Consider the following 24,697-nt stretch of genomic DNA (forward strand, 5'->3'; position numbering starts at 1 on the left):
TACTTTCAACAACTCTTCTTCGTCATCCAGAGGATAGGACACTTTACAAGTGTGGCTGGCGTGAATCCAGTTCGGGATCCCAGCACATATCACAGCAGTTATCGGTATGAGTACAACTGGAAATGGCCCCTTCCACCTAGGGTCCAGACAGGTTTACCACACGTGCTTCTTGACGACCACCCAATCACCAGCTCGCAGACTGTGACACTGGTCATGGGATGGCGGCACGTCTGCAGCTTGCACCTGGTGAGAGAAAAAGCAAACCACATCAGCCAGACTCTTCCAGTAATCCAGCACCATATCATTTGTTATATTCACAAGAACATTTGTTGGAACAACTGGTAATCTCATTGCTCTGCCCATGAGGATTTGATGGGGAGAGAGACCAGTCCTTCTGTCAGGTGTGTTTCTCATCAGAACCAAAGCAAAGCATCTGGCCACTTCAGATTTGTAGGTCCACACATTTTTGCAAGTCATGCCTTCAAAGTACCATTCATTTAAAGTGCCCTTCATTTAAAATCCATATGTCATCATTGTCTCTTTGAAACCATTTCAATTTTATTCAACTTTTCTTTTCATCTTCAGAAACATTCTCTTGCAAATTTTTGATTTCCTCCCATGTATCAATCACTGTTAATGAATAACTTGGGTTTACTTCATCAACATTTAGGCCCTCATTATGAACACGGTGGTAAACACCGTACCGCTGGCGGCGGTAAAAACTGCCAACAGACGTGCGGTCCGGACCACCAAATAATGAACCAACTGAAACACAGGCATCCTGAAAACCACCCACCACCAGCAGAGGAGTGCCGACAACAACGGCAGAGCCCGCCCACAAGCCGACAGAAAGGCCCTACCCGCCCATCAAATAATGAACTATTAGACCGCCGTCAGTTCCGGGGCAGGAACCACTGTAATGCAAAGCCAGGCTGAAACGAACCAAATATAAGGAAACACTCACCAGAGGATCACACAACATGCCGAGGCAGACATGGATAGAGAGCTGCAGATCATGCCAGCCCTTCTCCTTGCCATATACCTCCACGACCGAGAAAGCTGACGAAGACGACGACGGTAAGTACTGCAACCTACAAAACAAGGCAAGAAAGGGCACAGTTATAGACCTACCCAATCCACCCTTCCTGCAACGCTCCCATAACCCTTTACAGCAGCACAAGCCATACACCCCACAGCAAGAGGGACTTACCCGACACAAGGCAAATCCAACCTGTTCAAAGTACATACATGTGCCCTACACCCACAAACAATGAAACAAGAGACCAGGGATCCAGAGTGTGCCGCCAAAAACACAGGCCACACATTACCTTTTTAGTGTGGTCACAGAGCAAATGAAGTGGATATAAGGCCAATGGCCAGTCCATCAGAACACCAGTCTGATGGGCCACAAAAGCCTCAACCTGACTCCCACAAGTGCTATGGTACTCCACCTCATAGGGCAGCAATGGGGCATCCAAGCACCTCAGCGAACAGGGGCAGGGGGTGGTGGGGTGGGGATTTATGACGGGAGTGGTGCTTAGATGTAAGTTCGGAAGGTGGAGGGGGTTTGGGTTTGGCCTTTGAAGGTGGGGGAGTGTGCTTGGACTGTGTGGAGGCAGATGGAACAGGCTCAGCAGGGGGCTTCTTCCTCTCTGGGGAATGGGCACTGGAATGGGAAGGGTGGACAGGGGCGGGCTGTGACGTGGAAGGAGTGGATAGGGCAAGGAGGTGTGCACATTTAGGGATGAGACGGGGTGGGCCAGTTGGTTGGAAAAGGTCAGCATGGGAGAGGAAAAGTTTCTTTGGTGCAATTGGGTTGGGCCTGGAGGAAGGCGTGGGAGTGGAGGTAGAGGGAGTGGTCGTAAGTGGTGTAGGTGTGCGTGATGTGGGTGCAGGTGACTGGACAGAATGCTGAGGTGTGGTGAATGTGTGATGGGTGGGTGTTTTGGTGTGTTTGAGTGTCTTGGGAGGAGGGGGGGTGGACACAGTGGGACAAGACAGGCTGCCAGTGAGAATGTATGTTGTGTGGGTGTCTGCAAGTCTGGTGAGTGTGCTGCATGTGTCAACTAAAGTAGTTGTGGTGGGTGCAGGTGTGGTGTCTGGGGTGCATGTATGGATGTGTGCTATTGTGATGACTGCAGGAATAGGCTCAGCAACAGTGAATGAAGGAGCAGTGACTGGGGGTGTGTATGTAGAGGGGACAGACAGGGAGGCAGAAGAGTTGGGCACACTGGGGGAAGTGGATGTTGTTGTGTGTGCATGCGTATGTTGGCCGTGTCAATGCTTGTGGTGGGAGGTGTGGTGCTTGTTTTTTGAAGTGTGCTTCTTGTGTGTTGAGGTATGTGTCTGCGTGTCAGAATGTGTGCTTTGGACAGGTGCAGGGAGTGGGGTGCTGGAAAGGGTAGAGGAGGCTGGTATGTCAACCACTAGCGGTATGAGGTCACTTCCAAAACGATAGTAGTGGATTACATGGGGCAGACATTTTGGCAAAAACACTACACATTTTTTAAACTCACATCTGCACAATGCAGGTCTATTGCTCCCCAAACACCCATAGGCATGTGGCAATTAACATTACCGCACCTGACAAGCCCTGATCTTTCATTGTGGGCAAGTTGCTGTTATGTCATACACACTATGCATTTGTGTTGACGACAATAATGCCAGCAGTACTCAATGACTGACAATGTGTGCTGTTGTATGTGTGTTTCTCACACATGCTTTCAACTCCTCCTAGCTACAGACCCTTGTGGCGAGGAAGGGCCCCATTGGTGTACAGACCACTTGTGGATTTCCGGACCATGGTGGAGTGTCACATCATTATCAATTACAGACTCACCCGTGCAACTATTCTTGAACTTTGTGCATTACTGGATCATGCACTGACTCTGGCAAATCATAATCAGCATGCCATCCTTAGTGAAGTGCAGGTGCTTTCTGAACTCCATTACCTGGCCACGGGCTCATTTCAAGTGACAGTGGCCATGGGTGTAGGTTTTGCACAGCCGTTGTTTAGCATTCTGCTGACAAGATTCCTGAATGCATTTGTATGACACCTGCAGTCCTATGTGAGGATTCGCCAAAGTGCTGACCTCCCTGCCATCAAGTCGGACTTCTATGCCTTTGCTAACATACCCCATGTGACAGGTGCCATTGATGGCACCCACATAGGTATCATCCCCCCAAGAGTCAGTGAACAGTTGTACAGGAAGAACTTTGATTCCATGAACATTCAATTGGTGTGTACTGCAGACCAGTACATCACACATGTGAATGCCATGTTGCCTGGTTCAGTCCATGATTCATTTTTGCTGAGAAACAGTAGTGTGCCACACAAGATGGAACAACTACAAGAGGACATAGGGTGCATCATAGGTAGGTGTTTCTGTCACTTATTGCCACCTAGCACACAGCCTGGCTCTCTGCCTTTGAGGCTTGTCATTTAAAGTTGTGTTGTGCACCTTTCCTTTTTCTAGGTGATTCTGGCTATCCCAACTTGCGTTGGCTCCTGAGACCAGTGAGGAATCCTGGAACAGATGCAGCGAGGAATTACATTGAGGCCCATGGACGTACTAGGAGGGTGATAGAGCATACAATAGGTCTCCTGAAGGCTCGATTTTGTTGTCTACATATCTCTGGCGGTTCTCTGGCCTATGGGCCTGAAAAGGTGTGTAGAATAGTGATGGCCTGCTGCATGCTGCACAACATGGCTGTGAGAAATTCTATACCCCTCTTGGAGGAGGGTGCTGTATTATCCAGAGCAGCTTCCTCAGAGAGGGGATGAGAGTGATGGTGATGATGAGGAAGGGGAAGATGTAAGTTCCAGGATCCAAATGATACAACTCTACTTCCAGTAACTATGTGGGGCAATTGCCTGAGATTGGTGTCTGTGCATCATATTGTCAGTGTGCCTTGTCATCCAGGGGGGTTGGATCAGTACTAATTGCCACTGTGACCAGGTCTGCATAGGACAGATTACAATTGAGTCCATTATTTCAACACATATTCAGGCACAACAACATGTAATGCGTGTGGTGCTTTTCATGTTACTCAGGTACAAATAAAGGAGTTATCAACCTGTTGCATCCATACTTCACTTTGTTCACACGTGATGACAGGGGACATTGTAACAGGTGCAAATGTGTTTTATTTGGTGCAGGGATAAAATTCTGCAGGTTAGAGTGATGGGAGTGGGTCAATGGTGGTTAGCCAAAATGGCAACATGGTGGCAGCATTGTTGGCAGTATTGGTAGGTCTATCCATGCTTACATGAGTTTTCATTATTTGTAGCACAGTTTGTTGGTTGATTGAGTGGGCCACTTGGTGGACAGTTTTTAGCATAGTCACTTCTTATAGGGGGCCTTGTTCTTGGCAGGAGTTCCTGTCCCATATCTAGGCCTGAGGGTATGTTTGGGCACCTGTTGTTGGCCTGTAGGGGTTGAGATGGATGTCCCCTTTATTTCCTCAAAGGGGAGTACATGTGAGATTGATGCTGATACTCTTGTTGTCCGGATACTATCTGTGCCAATCTGTCCTGGGTATGGTGGTAGGCTCCCAGGACCTCCAAAATCACATCCTGGGCTGCAGCATCTATCCTGTGGCCTCCCCCCTGGGCCACTGATGCCCTCCCACTGGGCTTAGCCCCCTATGCCTGTGTCCCCTGCACGGGTCTGGCAGTACCACTTGTACTGGGGCCATCGTCTTCCAGCCTGTTAGTATGGGGTTACTGTGGCCTCTGTACTTGTGTTCCACCAGTCTGTGGCCTGGATATACAGTTGTGGGGACGGTTTCCCTTGGGCTGATGTTGGGCTGATGATGGGTGGTAGGGCCGTCAGTGGTATCCTGACTGGGGCTGTTGGATGATGACAGTCCAGGACTGTGTGAGGGGCCAGACTGATCTTCAGTTTCCAGGGTTCCATCCCCAGTTGCCCGTGAGGTGCCTCTGTCTACCTGTGAGGCACTGGCACTCCATGTCCTGTCCGTCAGGGTGGCATGGGTGGTGGTGCCTGTTGGGGGAAATGGACATGTCTGTTACATTAGCATGATCAGATGGGGTGCAAAGGCCTGGGCGGGTTTGTGCAGCTTACACAATTTGGGGCCATACAGGATGCTTTGGTGAGGTTGCCATTGCTTTTAGCTTAGGATGTGGAGGTGCATTGTGGGTGTTATAGGCCATTGTGTTTCCTTGCAGGGGTGGGTGGCTGTGCATGGGGGAGGGATGTGGGCCTGTAAGTGGGTTTGTAGGCATGCAGGGGGAGTGGATTCAGTGCCTTTGGGCTGGGTGGGGTAGTGGTCCTGGTGGGTGTTGGAGGGGTGGGGTGGTGCATGCATTCCAGGTGTGATGGATATGGAATGGACAATTGTAGACGACTTACCTGAGTCCATTCCTCCAGTGAGGCAGTGAGGCCCTCAGGGTGCAAGATGGCCAGTACCTTTTCCTCCCAGTCAGTGTAGTCGGGTGGTGTTGGTGGAGGTCCTCTCCCAGTCTTCTGGACTGCAATGTGGTGCCTAGATGCCATGGCACTGACCTTCCCCCGTTCTTTTGCAGATGTCGTCCCTGGTGCGTAGCTGGTGTCCCACTGCAATGACCCTGTTGACAATGGTCTGCCATAGCTCCATCTTCCTGGTGATGGGTGTGTGCTGCACCTGAGCTCAGAATAGTTGTGGCTCGACCTTCAGGATCTCGTCCACCATAGTCCTTAGCTCCCTTTCTGTGAAGCGTAGGTGTTTGGGTAGTGCCATGGTGAGTGTCATGAATGGTGTCTGGCGTGGATCTAGGTGAGGGTGCTCTTGTGTGGTTGGGTGTGAGTGTCATGGATTGTGGCGTTCGGTGTCTGCTTCTGGTGTTCTCTGTCTTCGTTAGCCTACTTTCATTGCAAAGGATTGTGGGGTGTGTCTGTGAGTGTTTTATGGTGTTGTGGATCTGTGTCAGGTGTGTGGGTTTCTAACTTATCCAATGTGTGCACTTCTTACTGTTCCCGTGGCGGTCTGCTCTGCAATGGTCGTTCGCCTTCCACTGACCGCCAAGGTGATTTGTGCATCATTATTTGGAGGGCGGAGTGTTGGTGTGCTCGGCGATGGTGGGGTGGGAGGTCCAGCATTTCCGCCGACAATATCCTGGCTTAGACTGGTGGACGGGTGATTTTTGTATCATTATATGGCGGTCTTCTGTTCACCATTGCCATGGCAGTCGGCGGTGATTACTGCAGTGTTCATAATAAGGGCCTTCCTTCTTTCCATTCCTCATTAAAAGAGGTGCAGTTCAACACGTAAAACCTTGCAACTTGATCTGCATAAGCATTTCCCATTTAAACAAAATATTTCGATTTCTGGTATGCATTGCATTTAAATACAGCAATCTTCTCAGGTAATTGTGGGGCTTGTATCAAATCATGAAATCTATCACCATTTTTAATTTGTGAGCCAGAAGAGGTCATGAAATCTCTCTGTGACCACAAGTGCCCAAAGTTGTGCACTACACCAAATCAATATTGACAGTATGTGAAACATGTAGCTTCAAGCTGTGTAGAAATACAGCATGCTCTAGTAAGAGCCACCAATTCAGCCACTTTTGCACAAAAATACTCTTTGAAGCCATGAAGTTTCGAGTATACCAGAAATTGTCCACTCAGCGTATCCAGATTTCAATGTTCCTGCATTATCTCCTAGACAGGAACCATCAACAAAAATTATTTGATCATTTTTCTCTAACGGGGTATCCTGAATGTCAGGTATAGGTTTCGGGCACAATTCAGTAACCTCCAGACAGTCATGTTCAACTTCTTTTAATTTCTCATTTTCAATTTTGTCTATTGGAAGCAAGGTTGCTGGGTTAAGCACAGTGCACCCCTTTAAGGACACGTTAGGAGAGCCTAAAATCAAAAGCTCGCACCTCGTGAGCCTTGCATTTGTCAAATATATGGTTTTTGTTCGGGTGAGCAAAACCTCGACAGAATGTGGGACCAAAACAGTTAAAGGATGTCCCATCACAATGCTCTCAAATTGAGTAAGGCTGGCACAAACCACAGCCACAGTCCACAAACAGCCAGGTAAAGCTGCTGCGAATTAGTCCAAAGTAGTAGAACAATATGCTACTAGGTGGTTTACAGCACTATGTACCTGTGTAAGGACAGAAAGTGCACAACAATCACATTCATTACAAAACAACAAAAATGGTTTTGTGTAATCAGACATTCACAAAGATGGCGCTCAGCACAGACTCTCTCGCATCTGAGTAAAATCTTTCATTCAAGCTTCATTAAAGGGCACTGGGGTCAGTTACGTCTTTGTAGGTCAGTCTGTGAAATGATTTTGAAAATATAGAAAAATTGGCAAATCATTGGTGACAGTAGCTCACCATTCCTGGAAACATCCTGGCATCTCTTTGTATAACTGGAGGATTAATTTGCCAAATAGCTGTAACTCTTTCTCTGGACACGTTCCTTGCACCTTTTTCTATTTGGTGGCCCAAGTATTAAATTTCTTTCTGACAGTACTGTAATTTCACTGGGGATACTTTATGTCCATTCTCACCCAAGTGATTCAATAAGGCAATAGTATCTTACCTGCACCCTTCTTTTCTCCTTGAAGCAACCAAATGATCATCAATGTACTCTGCGTAAATGCTGCTTGGAAAGGCATTTCCAATGATTTCAAATTCTTTTTCAACACCTGATTAAATATGGACAGAGATTCTGAAAAACCTTGGGGATCGGACACCAGGACTATATATACGATTGCAGAATTTAAAACAGAAAAGAAACTGGCTAGCCTCATGAAGAGGCACTGAGTAAAATGCTTGTAATAAGTCCACCACCATGAACCATTCTTTCTCATATGGGATCTGAAACAAAATCACTGCTGGATTAGGGACCACTGGACAACATTTGACCACAGTGTCAATACTTTTCCTCAAATCTTGAACTATTCTAACTTTCCCACTTGGTTTTCGCAATCCCATAATAGGAGAATTATATGGGTTGCTCAGCAATTCTTTTAGAACTCCCTGCTTCACAAAGTCTGCAATTACAGGAGTAACATCTTTAATTATTCTGGTGCCATATGATATTGCGGAGTTTGCAGAAAGACTACATTAGGTTTGACTGTAACTTTAACTCGTTCAATTCCTTTGATCAGACCAATGTATTTTCCAGAAAGATCCCTGTAGCGGGGACAAGGTGTTAGTGAATGTCCGAAGTCCCGCTATTCTATCTAGAGGAACCACAGAGGTGTGACTGGTGGGTTTTTAAAACATTTAATTGACTCTATATTTCTTCTTGTAGGTCAAAGGGCATCAGTGTCTATTTCTTCCTGTTCGTTCCTCTGATTAATTAGTCACTAATTCTTGTCTTCTTGTCTTCTTCAATGCAGATTCAGCATTGAGTCTTTAATTTACGTCAGTAGGAAAGAAGGTAAACAGCTGATAAGTGACATGGACGACGTCTTTTATCAATAAAGGCTGTGAGGAAAAGAGAGGGAAAATGTATTAAAAGGGAGAAGTGAATGTCCATGGTGTAGGGAAGGTTGTACCCGCGCATGCTCTCCTTTTAACGCTTAGTGCCATGCAACCCACTCTCTTTTTCTTTCCTTATCCTTGTCTCCCCCTTGTTGCAAAAACCAGCATCTGTGGTCCTGTATACGGTTTTGTACCTTGTATAGCCATGTCACTTCTGAGACGTGGCGGGATGGTGTGTTTTTCTTAATCTCCATTGCTTGTCTTGTTCCACTCTTCTCCTTGTCTATTTCAATTCGAATCTGCTTCGTCTTCCCGTCTCTCCCGTTCACAACTTGTGCCTCTTGAATTTGTTGCTCCACCTTCATAATCCCTCCTGTCTGCAACCCTGATTCTGGCCAATCTGGACTGTGGGTATCGCTTTTCAGAAAGATTATACTGCTAACCTCTCACCGTGTCATACCCCCGGGGTCCCTTTCATTAGGTGTACATGATATCTCTCCGGACGATGGTTCCAACTTCCTCAACGATCCTGTTACAATCCCAAACTTTTAAAGTAACTGTACCTTGTAAGTTAGTTGACAGATCTTGTACTGTAAATGCAGGATAGAAATTAATCAGTAGAAATTCCTCATTAACCAAATTCACATTCAGTTGGCATAGATGAATCGTCATCATCATCACTATTCATCTGAATAGCAGTTCCATCATTTGTACAGGTCATCAAACATTTTGTTTTGAACAGATCTCTTCCCAGTAAGAAAATTGGATTTGATTCACAGACTACAAATTTGTGCAACCCTTCAAAACTGCCAGTTTTAATGGGAATCGGTTTAGTAATCGGGTTTGTCAGGAATTCATTTGCAACTCCTACAATTTTCACAGTTTTCTCAGAAAGTGGCACATTGGTAACATCTGCAGTTTTTACTGTAGAGCATGTAGCTCCTGCATCAACTAAAAATGAAACCTGAAGACCCATTACTTTTCCATTTACATAAGGACCCTTTTGATCCACTTCTAATGAAGCTGCTAATGCACATTCTTCTTCATCCGAACTCTCACTCATCAATTCATCATTCAATTCATCTTCACTATGAAGTGTAAATTGTTGTACCATCTGATTACTTTGATTTAACTTTTGACCTGTGTTCTGCTGAGTGCTGAGGAAGCATCACCTGCAGCTGTGCCGTTGGAGCTTGAGGTCTTTGCGTTTATTGATTTGGTGTCCTTTGCATTTGTAGCTGCATTTGCTGTGACTGCACCACCTGAAAACTTGGCACCTGTATCTGTTGCATTGGTTGGGGACTTTGCATTTACTGAGGAATCTGCATTTGATCATTCATATGTGGGACATTTACATTAGGAGCCCTTATTCTTGGTCCTCTCAAATTTTGGGAAAATAAATTTCATTCATCTGCGTAACCAAACCTTCCTACACCATCATTGGACACTTCCATTTCCAATACCTGAGGCCCCGGCAAGTGTGACAAGGTACCATCCTTTTCATTGTCTGCATATCACCTGAATTAACATTAGTATTCAAATCGACGCCATGGTTTCCATTTCCATTTCCACCATGACCTCTACCTCTCACTTGTCCCTGATTTTAAAAACCCTGCCTGTTTCTCTGTTGTGGAAAAGTTTCCTGCATTCCTGATTGCGCCTCTTTAATGTGCATTACCATTGCCTTTTCCTTCAATTTCTTCTGCTTCATTTTAATCTTGTCACTACAGTATTTAGCAAACTATAACACTTCAGCAACGGTTTGCTTGCCAGCAAACCAAATGACTTTTAAGCATCTGGCTCAACTCTTCAACAAATCCGAACACAAAATGAATCATGTTGTTGTGCTCAGTTGTTTCTGTACCACTGTATTTTTAAATGCTTGCAACAATCTCTCATAATATGCATATATTGACACCTTTACTTCCTGGGCTGTCCTATTGATTATCTGACAATACTTTTAAGAGACATTCTCATTTTCAAAAATTTGAACACTTTGTAATAGTATTTCATTACATCGGGAGATGGTGCACATGTAACTAGATCTCATGGACTTTCTCTTGTTGGCCAGTCAACACTCCTTTTGTGGGTTTTGCATTTAACCCACAAATCAGCTGGAACCACTATTTCTAACACGGTATTCAAATCCTGCCACAGGAATTATGCGAGCTTCACAAATCTATCTGCCTTCGGATACCATTCTACTGGTTTCTCTCTCAGTCTCGACTAGTAATTTGTAAATGACAAAATATCACTCCTGCCCTTACTCTTCTGATCTCTTTTCTTTACCCATCTGCCTTCCCATTTATCTAATGCTCCCCATGTTTAAATATTTTGAATTAATTCCTTAATATGAATTTTCATTTCCGGTATTCTCACGTTCTCAATATCTTTTGAATCAAATTCTAACCTATAACTTCTTTTCAACGGTTTTGATTTCTCAATTTCTATTTCATATTTCATGGCAAGCTCTGATAATTTCTGGTGTGTCAATCCTGCTCTGTCACATTTTTACACATGAAACATAACTTATCTTCATTATATGAGCCAGCTCTATTTAACTCAAGTGTTTCCTCAATCATTTCATTTAATTATAATTCTAATATTCTTAAAGGTGTATACCTTGGCATTGTCTGAATTTGCACTGGTGCCATTGAACTAGGTGTGGACTCCAATCAAACTGTTGGCACTACTCCTGCAGAGTACATAAATAGCGAAAAAAAATGACACTATTGCCCACTACCCTGCGCCATAGTGCACCATATTTTTAAATACGATGAACACGGGGCGTGGTGTGGCCGCAGTGCAGCATGGCTGTGTGATTCCAGAGCTCTGCACGCCGAGGCTGTCGAGACAGGGCCACTCACCTGAAAGGCAGGATGTCTGCAGGGGCGATGGTATGCCCCGACCTCCTGGAACTTCTTGGTGGACACAGAATCCCCGGCAGGTGTCCCAAAAGGAAAGGGGAGTGAAGAGAAAGAGACAAAACACTGCCACGTCTTGCCGGTCCAGCCACGCACCCTGTATCTTCGAGGGGGCAGGTTGTTGTTGACAGAGTGATAGTAGAGTTAGTGCACTCAACTTCCTTGGAACAGAATCTCTCTTTCTGATATGGGCACGGGAGCGGTAGAAGAACACCGGGATGCTCCAGCACTTTTCTTGTATAATAAAAAGCTGTTGGCACAATTACTAACACTGCATTACCAAAAACCCAAACTGAATACCATAACAATAGGTACTGCGACACTAGGGCTGGCTTCACAGAGCTTCACTGCTGCACACTACAATTAGAACTGTGGTTGCACTTATCATGCACAAGTAAGTCAAACATGGGCATTAATTATATCACATGTAACTTTCCTGCATGCATAGGGTTAAACTAAAAGGAACAAAAGCAATCCAGGAAATACAAATGTCCACTCTGGTTTCAAACAGTTAGGGTGGCACAGTTTGGTTTGGTTACACTCTGTGTGTGAAAAACCCTTCTAAAAAAGCTGAAACCTGAACTCTGAAATTGTATGTTAAACTGTTTTTTGAAGATTTAATGATGTCGCCATCATCTGCTTCGAATTCAAAAAATAATGGGGGTCATTCCGACCCCGGCGGTCAAGGACCGCCGGGGCCGGGGATGCGGGAGCACCGCCAACAGGCTGGCGGTGCCCCGCAGGGCATTCTGACCGCGGCGGTTTGGCCGCGGTCAGACCAGGAAAACCGGCGGTCTCCCGCCGGTTTTCCGCTGCCCTGGGAATCCCCCATGGCGGCGCAGCTTGCTGCGCCGCCATGGGGGATTCCGACCCCCTCACCGCCATCCTGTTCCTGGCAGCTCCGACCGCCAGGAACAGGATGGTGGTGAGGGGTGTCGTGGGGCCCCTGGGGGCCCCTGCAGTGCCCATGCCAATGGCATGGGCACTGCAGGGGCCCCCGTAAGAGGGCCCCACTTTGTATTTCAGTGTCTGCCTTGCAGACACTGAAATACGCGACGGGTGCCACTGCACCCGTCGCACCTACCCAGTCCGCCGGCTCCATTCGGAGCCGGCTTCCTCGTGGGGAGGGGTTTCCCGCTGGGCTGGCGGGCGGCCTTCTGGCGGTCGCCCGCCAGCCCAGCGGGAAAGCCAGAATGGCCTCCGCGGTCTTTCGACCGCGTAGCGGCCATATGGCGGCTCCCTCCAGGCGGGCGGCTCCCGCCGCCCGCGGGGGTCAGAATGACCCCCAATGTGCCTATTGTGTTGTTACTAATCTACATTATTCTTTTGGAGTGTTTAACAATATTGATGTTTAGTAGGCTAAATCCTTTCAGAAATTTCAATCAGCTTATGGTTTTCATGTATGTTTATAACTCAGTTTTGTGCATCATTTATGTAACATTGATTTTCGGATTGTATTAAAGCTTTGAAACTTTAATTGAGTTGGAGTTTGATTTAGGCCCTCATTACAGCCCTGGCGGTCGGTGTGAAAGCGGCGGTTATACCACCAACAGGCCGGTGGTAAAAAAAATGGAAACACAACCACAGCGGAAACCGCCAACACAGACAGCCACTTTAACACTCCGACTGCCACGGCGGTAGCAACTAACACTGCAGTGGTCACCGCCAACAGACAGGCAGACGACAATGTACCGCCCACGCTATTACAAGGCACCAATACGCCAGCTTTTCCGGGGCGGTACCAACGACCTCAAAAGCACAGCGGAAACAGTATTGGAAGGGAAACCACTCACCTTTCCACATTCAACAAAGAACCAGGATGCCATGGAGCCCGAACTACAGTCCTGCTGATGCTGGTGTATCTGCTAATATACCAGGAGCATCAAAGAAGGCGGCGGCGGCGGCGACCACGACCACGGTGAGTACTGCACCTAGCACACAGGGGAGGGGGGAGGAAAAAGAGAGTGACACACACACTCAACACACCTACCCCCACCCTCACCCACAACACCATACACACAAACACATGCAGCAACATTACATGTACACCCCGTAACCCCCTGGAAGAACGCAAGGACAAAAGGAATTGAGTCAAATGAGTGATATTTAGAAAATGCAGATAAAGTTAACGATTGTAAACAACAGTATATACAAATATTTACAATATGTACAGAGGGCCGTACACTGTCCTTTGCAAATGTCCGTGGACCAGTGGGCCAAAAAAACATGGGCGAAGCCCACACTTGACTCCTGCCTCAAAACAGGGAGAGAACACATCCAGGGGCATCAGGTCGAAAACACACAGGCACCTCAGGGGGAAGCGAAGGGGGGGCACCTCAGCCGGAAGATGGTACTAGGCCACTGCTCCTGGAGGGGGCAACATGCCCACAGCGATGTCCTGTGGAGTGCAAATCCACAGTCTCTCAAGTGTGTGGTTTGCCCACGGCTTGGTCCTGGGGAGTGCCACTGCTTGGTCCTGGCGAGTACAAAGCCACAGTCTCTCAAGTGGGTGGTTTGCCCACTGCTTGGTCCTGGGGAGTGCAAGGCCAAAGTCTCTCAAGTAGGTGGTTTGCCCACTGCTTGATCCTGGGGAGTGCAAGGCCACAGTCTCTCAAGTGGGTGACATGTTCCACTGGTGCTGGAAGGGGCTTAGTGCCTACTGTGCCTCATCCTGCCAAAGAAAGTGATAGTGGATGCATATCTCCACTGGTTCTGGAGAAGGCTTTGTGCCCAGTGTGCCTCATCCTGCCAAGGAAAGTGATAGCGGATGCATATCTCCACTGGTTCTGGAGGGGGCCTTATGCCCAGTGTGCTTCATCCTGCCAAGGAAAGTGATAGTGGATGCATATCTCCACTAGTTCTGGAGGGGGCTTTGTTCCCAGTGTGCTTCATCCTGCCACGGAAAGTGATAGTGGATGCATATCTCCACTGGTTCTGGAGGGGGCCTTGTGTCCAGTGATGCTGCACCTGGGGTGCAGCAGTTCCCATTCCCTCACCTGGGTGTCTGAGCCACAAGATGTGCAGGGAACAGGTAGCATGATACTCCATGAAGGCAGAGCCACACTCCATCCTGCAGCGACTTAGGATGCAAACTGCTGGTAGTGCCGGTGCTTCAAGTGGTGGGTGGAGGTCCAGGCCGCCTTCTGCATCCCCGTATGGCTTCCCACTGGGGATGCTGCTGATGACAGATGTAGTGGCACTGGCTTGGCATGTGGTGGTGCAGATGGTGGCGCAGGTGGCGGTGCTTGCGGATGTGTCTGCGGCGGAGATGCTGCCGGCCATGGTGCAGGTGCTGGTAGTAGTGGAGGGAGACACCAGGCCGTCTCCTGCAGCCTCGGACGGCTACCCACTGGGGATGGTGCTGCTGACTGTTGTTGTGGCAGTGGCGGTGCAGGTGGCGGTGCATGTGGCGGGGCAGATGGTGGTGCAAGTGGCGGTGCCTGCTGTGGTGCCTTCCGCGGTACAGGTTGCTGGGCTGTCAGTACTTATTGTGGGCACCAGTCCCTCACCTAGAGGGTCGGAGGCCTGAAGTACCTTGCCCTGGGTTTTTTTGCCCTTCCCCACCTTGCCAGACGCTACTGGGAACTTGGCACTGGCAGATGCCGTTTTGGAGGAGGCCTTGCAGGGTGGGTCCTGCTTTTTGGCCGTGCTGCTTGCTGGCACCCTCTTCACCTTGGCAGGTGGCGGAATGGGTTGGTCCTTTGCAGGGGTCGCTGGCACACTGGCGGCCCTGATGGGTGCCCCCTTTGATCCCCTGGGACTTGCAGGTACCACCGTGAATGCCGAATTGGTGGCTGAGGTGCTGGCCTGGGATCTTGACACCCTGGCCCGAGAGGAAGGACGGGGGGAGGCATAGAGAAGAGGTCAAAGTTTGCAAGGAAAAGTTTTTTAGACACACTACGATGGGAAGATGGAGAGAGATTGGGAGTGGAGGAAGTGGGAGTGGTTGCAGGAGGTGTCTTTCTGCTGAGTTTGGGTGAAGGTGCATGGGCTGGATGCTGTTGTGAGGTGGATGGCTGTTGGGTGGGTGCTTGCGTTTGTGTACTTTGGGAGGAGGGGTCACAGACACACTGGGAGAGGACACAGGGGACGTGTGCATGGTTGTGGGGGTGGTGACTGCTTGTGAGGGGTGTGTAGTGATGGGCATGCTGGTGATGCAGGTAGTACATGCAGATGTGAGTGGAGATGAGACTGGGAGGGGGTGGATGAAGAGGAGGAGAGGGACACGGTGGAGGCAGTGGATGTTGCTGTGTCTGCATGGGCATAGTGCTTGTGTGAGTGCCTGTGAGATGAGGTGTGGTGCTTTTGTTTGCCTGTGCCACTTTTGTGTGTTGATTTTGGTGAATGCTGGTCTGAAGGTGTACTTGGGATAGGCTGGGGTTGAGGGGATTGGGACTGTGTAGCGGAAGTTGGAGGGGGGGGGGCTAGACACAGGGACAATGGTTGCCATCTGTGCTGAGGCCAGAGCTTAAAATGCTCTCTGTTGGGCAACCACGCCAGAGTGAATGCCCTCGAGGTATGCATTTGTTTGTTGCAAATGCCTCTCGATACCCTGGATGGCATTCAGAATGGTTGACTGCCCAACAGTGAGGGATCTCAGGAGGTCAATAGCCTCCTCAGTGAGGGCAGCAGGGCTGACTGGGGCAGGGCCTGAGGTGCCTGGGGTGAAGGAGATGCCCACCTTCCTGGGTGAGTGGGCATGGGAAACATGCTGAGGGGCTGCTGGGAGGGAGGTGCTGGGAGGGGGGGTAGCTCTGTACCTGTTGTTGGGGTGGGCAGAGAGGTGTCCGCCACCACCAGGGAGCTTCCATCGGAGGAGGAGTCGCTGTCACTGGTCTCAACTCCTGTCCCCGTCATGGTGATCCCCTGGCCCTCAATCCCACTGGTGCATTCACCCTCAGTGGATTCACACTCATGGGCTTATATGATACAGCTCCCTCCATCGCCGGTGCCTCTGCTCCTCCACCAGATGATGCTAATGCACACAAGGACAGGGTGACAAAACAAAAAGGGGGGAGAGATAGAGGATACACTTGGTCAATGCCAGCAACACCACTACCGTTGGCGTACACAACACACAGGGATCAGCCCTATGCACTAGGCCATGCCCAACCAGTCACTAAGGTAGTCACAAGCCCATGGGGTACAATGGCTAACACCAGCATCTGCACACCTGACACCCACAGGACCCTGCCCAATAGTATATGCCCACTTACACCATTGGGTTTGGAGTGCTTCAGAGCCTACACACAAGGGACCTACCCTGCCATGATCACCCTGGCCTAGGGTCACCCACAGTCCACATACCCCACCCAGCTATCTCCTAAAGCGAACAAAGTCAGGAATCAGAATCTGTACTTACCCCCTTGTGGCTGCTGTGATGCCCTTAAGCGCCCATCCAACTCCGGATAGGCCACCGCCAGGATGCAGAACATCAGGGGGGTCATGGCACCCCTTCCACGTTGGGAGGCCAGCCCAAGCTGGGCCTCCACCATTTTCTTCGTCCAGCAGCGCAGGTCCTCCATCTCTTGCAGCAGTGGGTGCTCCGCCTGTGATAGACCCCCAGGGTCCACACCTCCTTTGCGATGGCACGCCAAATACCCTTTTTCTGGTGCGAGCTGACCTAGAGGGAAAAAACAGGAGGAAAGGAAATTACTCACTTGTCTGGACTGGCATACTCATTGCCCCCCAGTTCCCTTCCATGCCCTGACGCACATACACTGACTACTTCTCATGCAGCACTCAGGCCAGGATGCCTCAGCACCCCCCAACATGTGGCTTACATCCACACCACTCAAAACATGCATTGCCCACACATTATGCTCTCAGTGTACTCACCTGTTTGTCTGGAGGACCGTAGAGTGACGTGTACTGAGGTAGGACCCCATCCACCAGTTTCTCCAACTCCTCCGCAGTGAAGCAGGGGCCCTTTCCCCAGACACTGTAGCCATTGTCGCTTCCAGACTCAGGTCACATCAGCACTTGCAGTGTATGTCCTCTCCTGTTGACGGTCAGGTAGCAAGTGAGTGAGTAGTTAGAAAATGCCAGTCACGTCGGCGGCGGTGTTTACTGTCACTGCCAGCGTACATCGCCATTTGCTCATGGAACCCATAGGGCCCAATGATAACCAATGTGAAGTTACGCGGCGGTCATCGACCGCCTACCGCGATGGCGCACAACGCCAGCGCGCTTACCTCATTTCTACTTGTCCTTCCTCACAGGTCAGGCAGCCGCCATTTCAGGGGGGCACATGGCATGGCACCTAACTGCGTCACAGCAGACATTGGCCCATCAACTGACTCTCAACTTCACATACTGCTGTTGTGACCTAACTTCAGCAACAGTTGTGCATTCTTTGTGGAAATAGGACCTTCTGCTCACCGTTCTCCTCAATAGGCTACAACCGCTGATGCAGATGATGAGATGGCGGCATCCTCCGGTGTACAGACCCGTGGCGGACCTGTTGACAATGGAGGACAGACACATTACTATCACTTACAGACTTGATCGTGCCACAATTCAAGATCTGTGTGCCCAATTGGAGCCAGACCTGATGTCAGCTATCCACCAGCCCACAGGAATTCCTCCTCTAGTGCAGGTTCTGTCAGTGCTTCATTTCCTGGCAAGTGGCTCATTTGAAACTACAGTGGCCATGGCATCAGGAATGTCTCAGCCAATGTTCTCCAACGTATTGATCAGAGTGTTGTCTGCCCTGCTGAAACACATGCACAGCTACATCGTATTCCTCCAGGTGGAGTGGAAGATTTGGCCACAGTGAAAGCTGACTTCTATGCCCTGGGACATATTCCCAACATCATTGGTGCCATTGATGGCACACATGTGGCATTTATTCCCCCCCAGAAAAATGAACAGATTTACAGGAATAGAAAAAGCTATCACTCGATGAATGTGCAGATGGTGTGTTTGGCGGACCAGTACATCTCCCATGTGAATGCCAAATATCCTGGCTCTGTGCAAGACACCTATATCTTGAGGAATAGCAGCATCCCTCATGTGATGGACCAACTCCAGAGGCACCGGGTGTGGCTAATAGGTGAGCCCCAGGTCCCCACCCACTATTAGAAGGGTATGGCGTTTTCCCTAAGGGTTAGTGTGTGTCTAAGAGTTGTCCATCGATATTTACATGTGACTGGTTACCCCAACCTCTCATGGCTACTGACCCCAGTGAGGAATCCCAGGACAAGGGCAGAGGAACATTACAATGAGGCACATGGGTGTACAAGGAGGATTATTGAGAGAACCTTTGGCCTCCTGAGGCCAGGCTCTGGTGCCTCCATCTGACTGGTGGATCCCTGTACTACTCACCCAAGAAGGTGTGCCAGATCATCGTGGCATGATGTATGTTGCACAACCTGGCCTTGAGATGTCAGGTGTCTTTTCCGCAGGAGGATGAACCTGGAGATGGTCTTGTGGCAGCGGTGGAGCTTGTGGACAGTGAGGAAGAGGAGGCAGATGAAGAAGATGTGGACAACAGAACAAACATTGTACAGCAGTACTTCCAGTGACACACAGGTAAGAGACTGTAACTCAAATTTACATTGCAGTAAACTTTTGGACATTTTAAATGGCAGCCTCTTACCCTCTGTCTATGGACACTGACTGTTCCCTTTGGAATCAATATTTTCAGATCTGTGTACCCCATTCTGGCTACTGCTATATGTACTGCTGCCCACCAAAGGTCATCCTGCGGTTTATTTCACTGAACATAGACGTTGCAATGCTTTGATAACGTTGTAATTATCCCCCCAATGACGCAGCCCTCAACCTCACAAACTGGATCTCCAACTGCGCAGACATCCTTGCTCCCCTCAAACGCACGCATCGACAGACCAACACCAAAAAACCTCTCTGGTTCTCTGACACCCTCAAAAAATCAAAGAAAACTTGTCGTGCCCTTGAGAAAGCCTGGCGCAAGGACCGCACCGCTGACAACATGACCGCCCTCAAGAACGCTACCCGCGAACACCACCACCTGATCCGCGCTGCCAAAAGGAACTTTTTCACCGACAGACTGGACAAAAACAGACACAACAGCAGAGAACTCTTCAGCATCGTCAAGGAGTTCTCCAACCCCAGCGCCAACGCCAACGCCGTCACGCCCTCACAGGATCTGTGCGAATCCCTCGCCACTTTCTTCCATCGCAAGATTAGCAACCTCCACGACAGCTTCGGACACCAGACCCAACCATACACCACCGAACCGGCATTCACGGCCATCACCCTCAACAACTGGTCCCACATCAACACAGAAGAAACCAAATCCATCATGAACTCTATCCACTCCGGTGCCCCTTCGGACCCCTGCCCGCACTTCATCTTTAACAAAGCCGACGACATCATCGACCCGCACCTCCAGACCGCCATCAACTCTTCTTTTTCTTCTGCTACCTTCCCCGAATGCTGGAAACACGCCGAAGTCAACGCCCTACTAAAGAAACCTACGGCTGACCCGAGTGACCTAAAAAACTTCCGCCCCATCTCTCTTCTGCCTTTCCCAGCCAAAGTAATAGAGAAGACCGTCAACAAACAGCTGACCACCTTCCTGGAAGACAACAACCTGCTCGACCCCTCACAAACCGGATTCCGAACCAACCACAGCACTGAAACCGCCCTCATCTCAGTCACTGACGACATCAGAACCCTGATGGACAACGGTGAAACAGTCGCCCTCATTCTGCTCGACCTCTCGGCTGCCTTTGACACCGTCTGTCACCGCACCCTAATCACCCGCCTCCGCTCCACCGGGATCCAAGGCCAGGCCCTGGACTGGATCGCCTCCTTCCTCTCAAACCGTTCCCAAAGAGTTTACCTCCCTCCGTTTCGCTCAGAACCCACCGAGATCATCTGTGGCGTACCCCAAGGCTCATCACTCAGCCCGACACTCTTCAATGTCTACATGAGCCCCCTCGCCAACATCGTACGCAAGCACGACATCATCATCACCTCCTACGCCGACGACACCCAACTTATACTCTCCCTCACCAAGGACCCCGCCAGCGCCAAGACCAACCTACAAGAGGGTATGAAGGACGTCGCAGATTGGATGAGGCTCAGCCGCCTAAAGCTGAACTCTGAAAAAACGGAAGTCCTCATCCTCGGCAACACCCCGTCCGCCTGGGACGACTCCTGGTGGCCCACGGCCCTCGGCACCGCACCGACCCCCACAGACCACGCCCGCAACCTCAGCTTCATCTTGGACCCTCTTCTCACCATGACCAAGCAAGTCAACGTAGTGTCCTCCGCCTGCTTCCTCACCCTCCGCATGCTCCGCAAGATCTTCCGCTGGATCCCCGCCGACACCAGAAAAACCGTGACCCACGCCCTCGTCACGAGCCGCCTGGACTACGGCAACACCCTCTACGCCGGGACCACAGCCAAACTCCAAAATCGCCTGCAACGCATTCAAAACGCCTCGGCCCGCCTTATCCTCGACATACCCCGCAGGAGCCACATCTCCGCACACCTGATACACCTGCATTGGCTCCCTGTCAGCAAAAGGATCACCTTCCGACTTCTCACCCACGCACACAAAGCCCTCTACGACAAGGGACCGGAATACCTCAACAGACGCCTCAGCTTCTACGTCCCCACCCGCCTCCTCCGCTCCTCTGGCCTCGCACTCGCTGCTGTCCCTCGCATCCGCAGCTCCACGGCGGGTGGGAGATCTTTCTCCTTCCTGGCGGCCAAGACATGGAACTCCCTCCCCACCAGCCTCAGGACCACCCAGGACCACTCCGCTTTCCGGAGACTCCTAAAGACCTGGCTGTTCGAACAGCGATAACCCCCCCCTTTTTCCCCTAGCGCCTTGAGACCCGCACGGGTGAGTAGCGCGCTTTATAAATGTTAATGATTTGATTTGATTTGTAATAATACATCTTTCTATTCATTACACTGACTCCAGTATGGTTTCTGTTTCAAGGGTGTTTATTTTTTGTGCAAAATAGTATGACGGTAAGTTCAAGGGGCTGGGGTGATGGTGGAGGACTGTCCAGTTAGAGTCCAGTGTATTGGTATCACAGGGGCATTGTCAGGGGAGGAATGGTAGTTCAAGGTGGACAGGGTGACATAGTGGAACAGAAGGGTGACAATCAGGAGAGTCTTATTTCCTGGCGGGGTCTTGGCAATGGTCTCTGTCTTCTGCCTGGATCACAGGGACCATTTGCGGGGTGGTTCTCCTTCTGCAGGGAGTGGGGTGCTGGTGGCCGTTGGTCCTGTGGCGGGGCCTCCTGTCCACTAGAGCCGGCGGAGGTGGAAGGCTGTTCCTCAGTTTGGCTAGTGTCAGGGGCCCTTTGCTGTGCCACTGCATCCCTCATGGTCTTGCCTATGTCAGCCAGCACCCCTGCTATGGTGACGTATATTTTAGTTAGGTCCTCCCTGATCCCCAGGTACTGTCCCTCCTGCAGCCGCTGGGTCCCCTGTAACTTGGCCAGTACCTAGCCCATGGTCTCCTGGGAATGGTGGTATGCTCCCATGATGTTTGAGAGTGCCTCGTGGAGGGTCGGTTCCCTGGGCCTGTCCTCCCCCTGTCGCACAGCAGTCCTCCCAGCTTCCCTGTTGTCCTGTGCCTCTGTCCCTTGAACCGTGTGTCCACTGCCACTGGCACCAGGGCCTTGATCGTCCTGTATTTTTGGGGTTGCCTGGGGTTACTGTAATGGTGGACACACTGCTGATTGATGTGTCCTGGGCCCGCTGGGTGGGTGCTGTGGTGGTGTTTCCTGAGGGAGCTCTCAGGATGCATGATCACCAAGACTTGCTCCTCCCATGTTGTTAGTTGTGGGGGAGGAGGTGGGGGTCCACCGCCAGTCCTCTGTACAGCTACCTGGTGTCTTGATACCACGGAACGTACCTTCCCCCGTAGGTCGTTCCACCTCTCCCTGATGTCACCCCTTGTTCTTGGATGCTGTCCCACTGCGTTGACCCTGTCCACAGTTCTCCGCCATAGCTCCATCTTCCTTGCAATGGATGTCCGCTGCACATGTGATCCGAATAGCTGTGGCTCTACCCGGATGATTTCCTCCACCATGACCTTGAGCTCCTCCTCAGAAAACCTGGGGTGTCTTTGAGATGCCATGATGTGGTGTGAGTGATGTGTGAGGTGATGGTTGATGTGATGTGTAGGGTAATGTGTTGGGGTGTGCGGAGTGAGGTGTGTGGATGGTGTAAGAGTGATGGTGTTCTGTGCCTCTGGATGCTGGTGTGGTTTTTGCTTTTCGCTCTCTCTGCTTCTTCAAAATATTTGGCTGTAAGGCATTGTGGGTGATGTGAGTGTGTGTTTTATAGTGGTGTGAGTGTGTGGGTGTGGTGTGTGTATGTGTGTCAGGTGTGTGTAGTTTGAATTGTCCAATCTGGTGAAGTTTTGTTCGTGTGTGTGTATTTTGAGCGAAGCGGTGTGTACCGCCAATAATTTACCATGTCTGAAAGACCACTGCGGTGATTCGTGGGTCATGATATTGTGGGCGTACTCCTGTTGGTGTAACAGTGTGGGTTTTGCTATCGCCAGTTTATCACTGACCTTTGGTGTGGCGGACATGTGTGGGTGTCTGTATAGTGGCGGAATTCTCAGTGTGGGTCATAATACCCGTTGCGGATTCCCGCCGCGGACACGCTATGTTGGCAGCCGTCGGCACGGCGGTACGTGGGATTTACCGCCAGGGTTGTAATGAGGGCCCTTGTCTTTGTTTTCGTTCCAGGAAACTCAAAGTATGTATGTTTGTAGGTATGTATGTGTGTGTTTGTGTATGCACGTATGTGCATATCTATGTATATTGTATTTCAGTAATGCAAGCCTAGTCAAAAGGCAGTGGAGTCCTCTACATGGTCAAAGATGATCATAAAGTCAATGACTCACAAGAGAGGAAGATAGGTTGTAGATGTGAAAGTTCTACCAATGTCCCAAAGAGTTTGACACATACAGATATTCTGGAAGGGTATCATTTGATATAGCAAATGTTCAATGGTTCAATAGAGAGATAATGATATCAGAGATATCATTCTTGTTTTTAGAGATCCACCATGACCCAGTAAACTTCAGCACCAACTTGAGTAATAAGTCAGTGGTGACATCCAGTGTCTATGTTTTCTTTTTCTCATTCTACTCCTTACCAGCATGTTCCTACAGTGCATAGTTGGCCATGGATTCTGAAAAGTGTAGAACAGCTCTTCGCTTCTGCTGGATCTGGAATTCAGAATGCTAAATTCTTACACTATTCCTCTTACAAAATGTGTTGTTGAGAACAAAGTTTCAGAAAGTAGGGATGGTGATGTAAGAAAAACATAGGAAGGTGATGTTTCAGAACAATCAATTTGCAATTGTTCCTACATTTTAACTCAATGTCAAAGAAACAATCCAGAGATATAAATATATTTGCTTTTTGGAACACTGGAATCTTTTGAAATTCAAACTGACATTCAAACTTTGTAATGACTTTGAAACTAACCGAAATATAATAGTCATCAAGCCTATTGGGTTATTCTTTCCTAGTAAAACATTTATATCACCTATGTAACAGGATTTAGGAACAATGCTCCTGCTTCCTCATCATGCTGATATCTCAGAAACCTTTCTCTCGCTGAACAAAACTTTATTACTAGCAATCAAGTTATTGGAGTTATACAGCCATTGCTGGATAGGGTGAAGGGTGCCCACAAGAATTTTGAGCCCTCCGTTTCAGAAGAGATAGTGTTCAAGATACCTACAACACTATAAAATTGACTGTTTACAGTTCAAAAGGCTGATGAACTTCATGAATAAAAATGGGGAAAATGCCCCTTTTGCATGATTACCCCCATCTTTGCAGACTTATATTTTTGGTTTTCAGATACTACAAAAAACTATTTTCACTGTGGTAGGCTTTGCTGTTCTGTTTACAAAACTAGAATACAGATTAAAATACTAATTCTGCTATTTTTGGAATGGGACAGGCTAGAAAAATAATTGTCCCTACAGTGACAAAGCCTTAAAAGCCACAAAAACTATTTTCACTGTGGAAGATTCTGTCTGTCCAATAACAAAATTTAGAGGACAGATTAAAATATCAATTGTGCTATCTCAGGTTCGGGACCGGATAGAAAGATAACCACTATTTTTAATAATCATTAAAAGTCCTATTCAACATTAAAGTTGGATTCTTAATATTATTCATGAAGAGTAACATTTAGAAAGTTAGCTTAAAGCTCCTAGAGGCTGATTTACATTAGCTTTTCAGCAGCTACCCTGCCAGAACATGGTCTTAATATGGTTAAAAACCTCTCCGTGAGACCTGGGACTGGGGAGGTCTTTTTTCCCCTTTGCGGGAAG

The sequence above is a fragment of the Pleurodeles waltl genome, chromosome 4_1 (assembly GCF_031143425.1).
Source record: "Pleurodeles waltl isolate 20211129_DDA chromosome 4_1, aPleWal1.hap1.20221129, whole genome shotgun sequence".
NCBI classification, from domain to species: Eukaryota; Metazoa; Chordata; class Amphibia; order Caudata; family Salamandridae; genus Pleurodeles; species Pleurodeles waltl.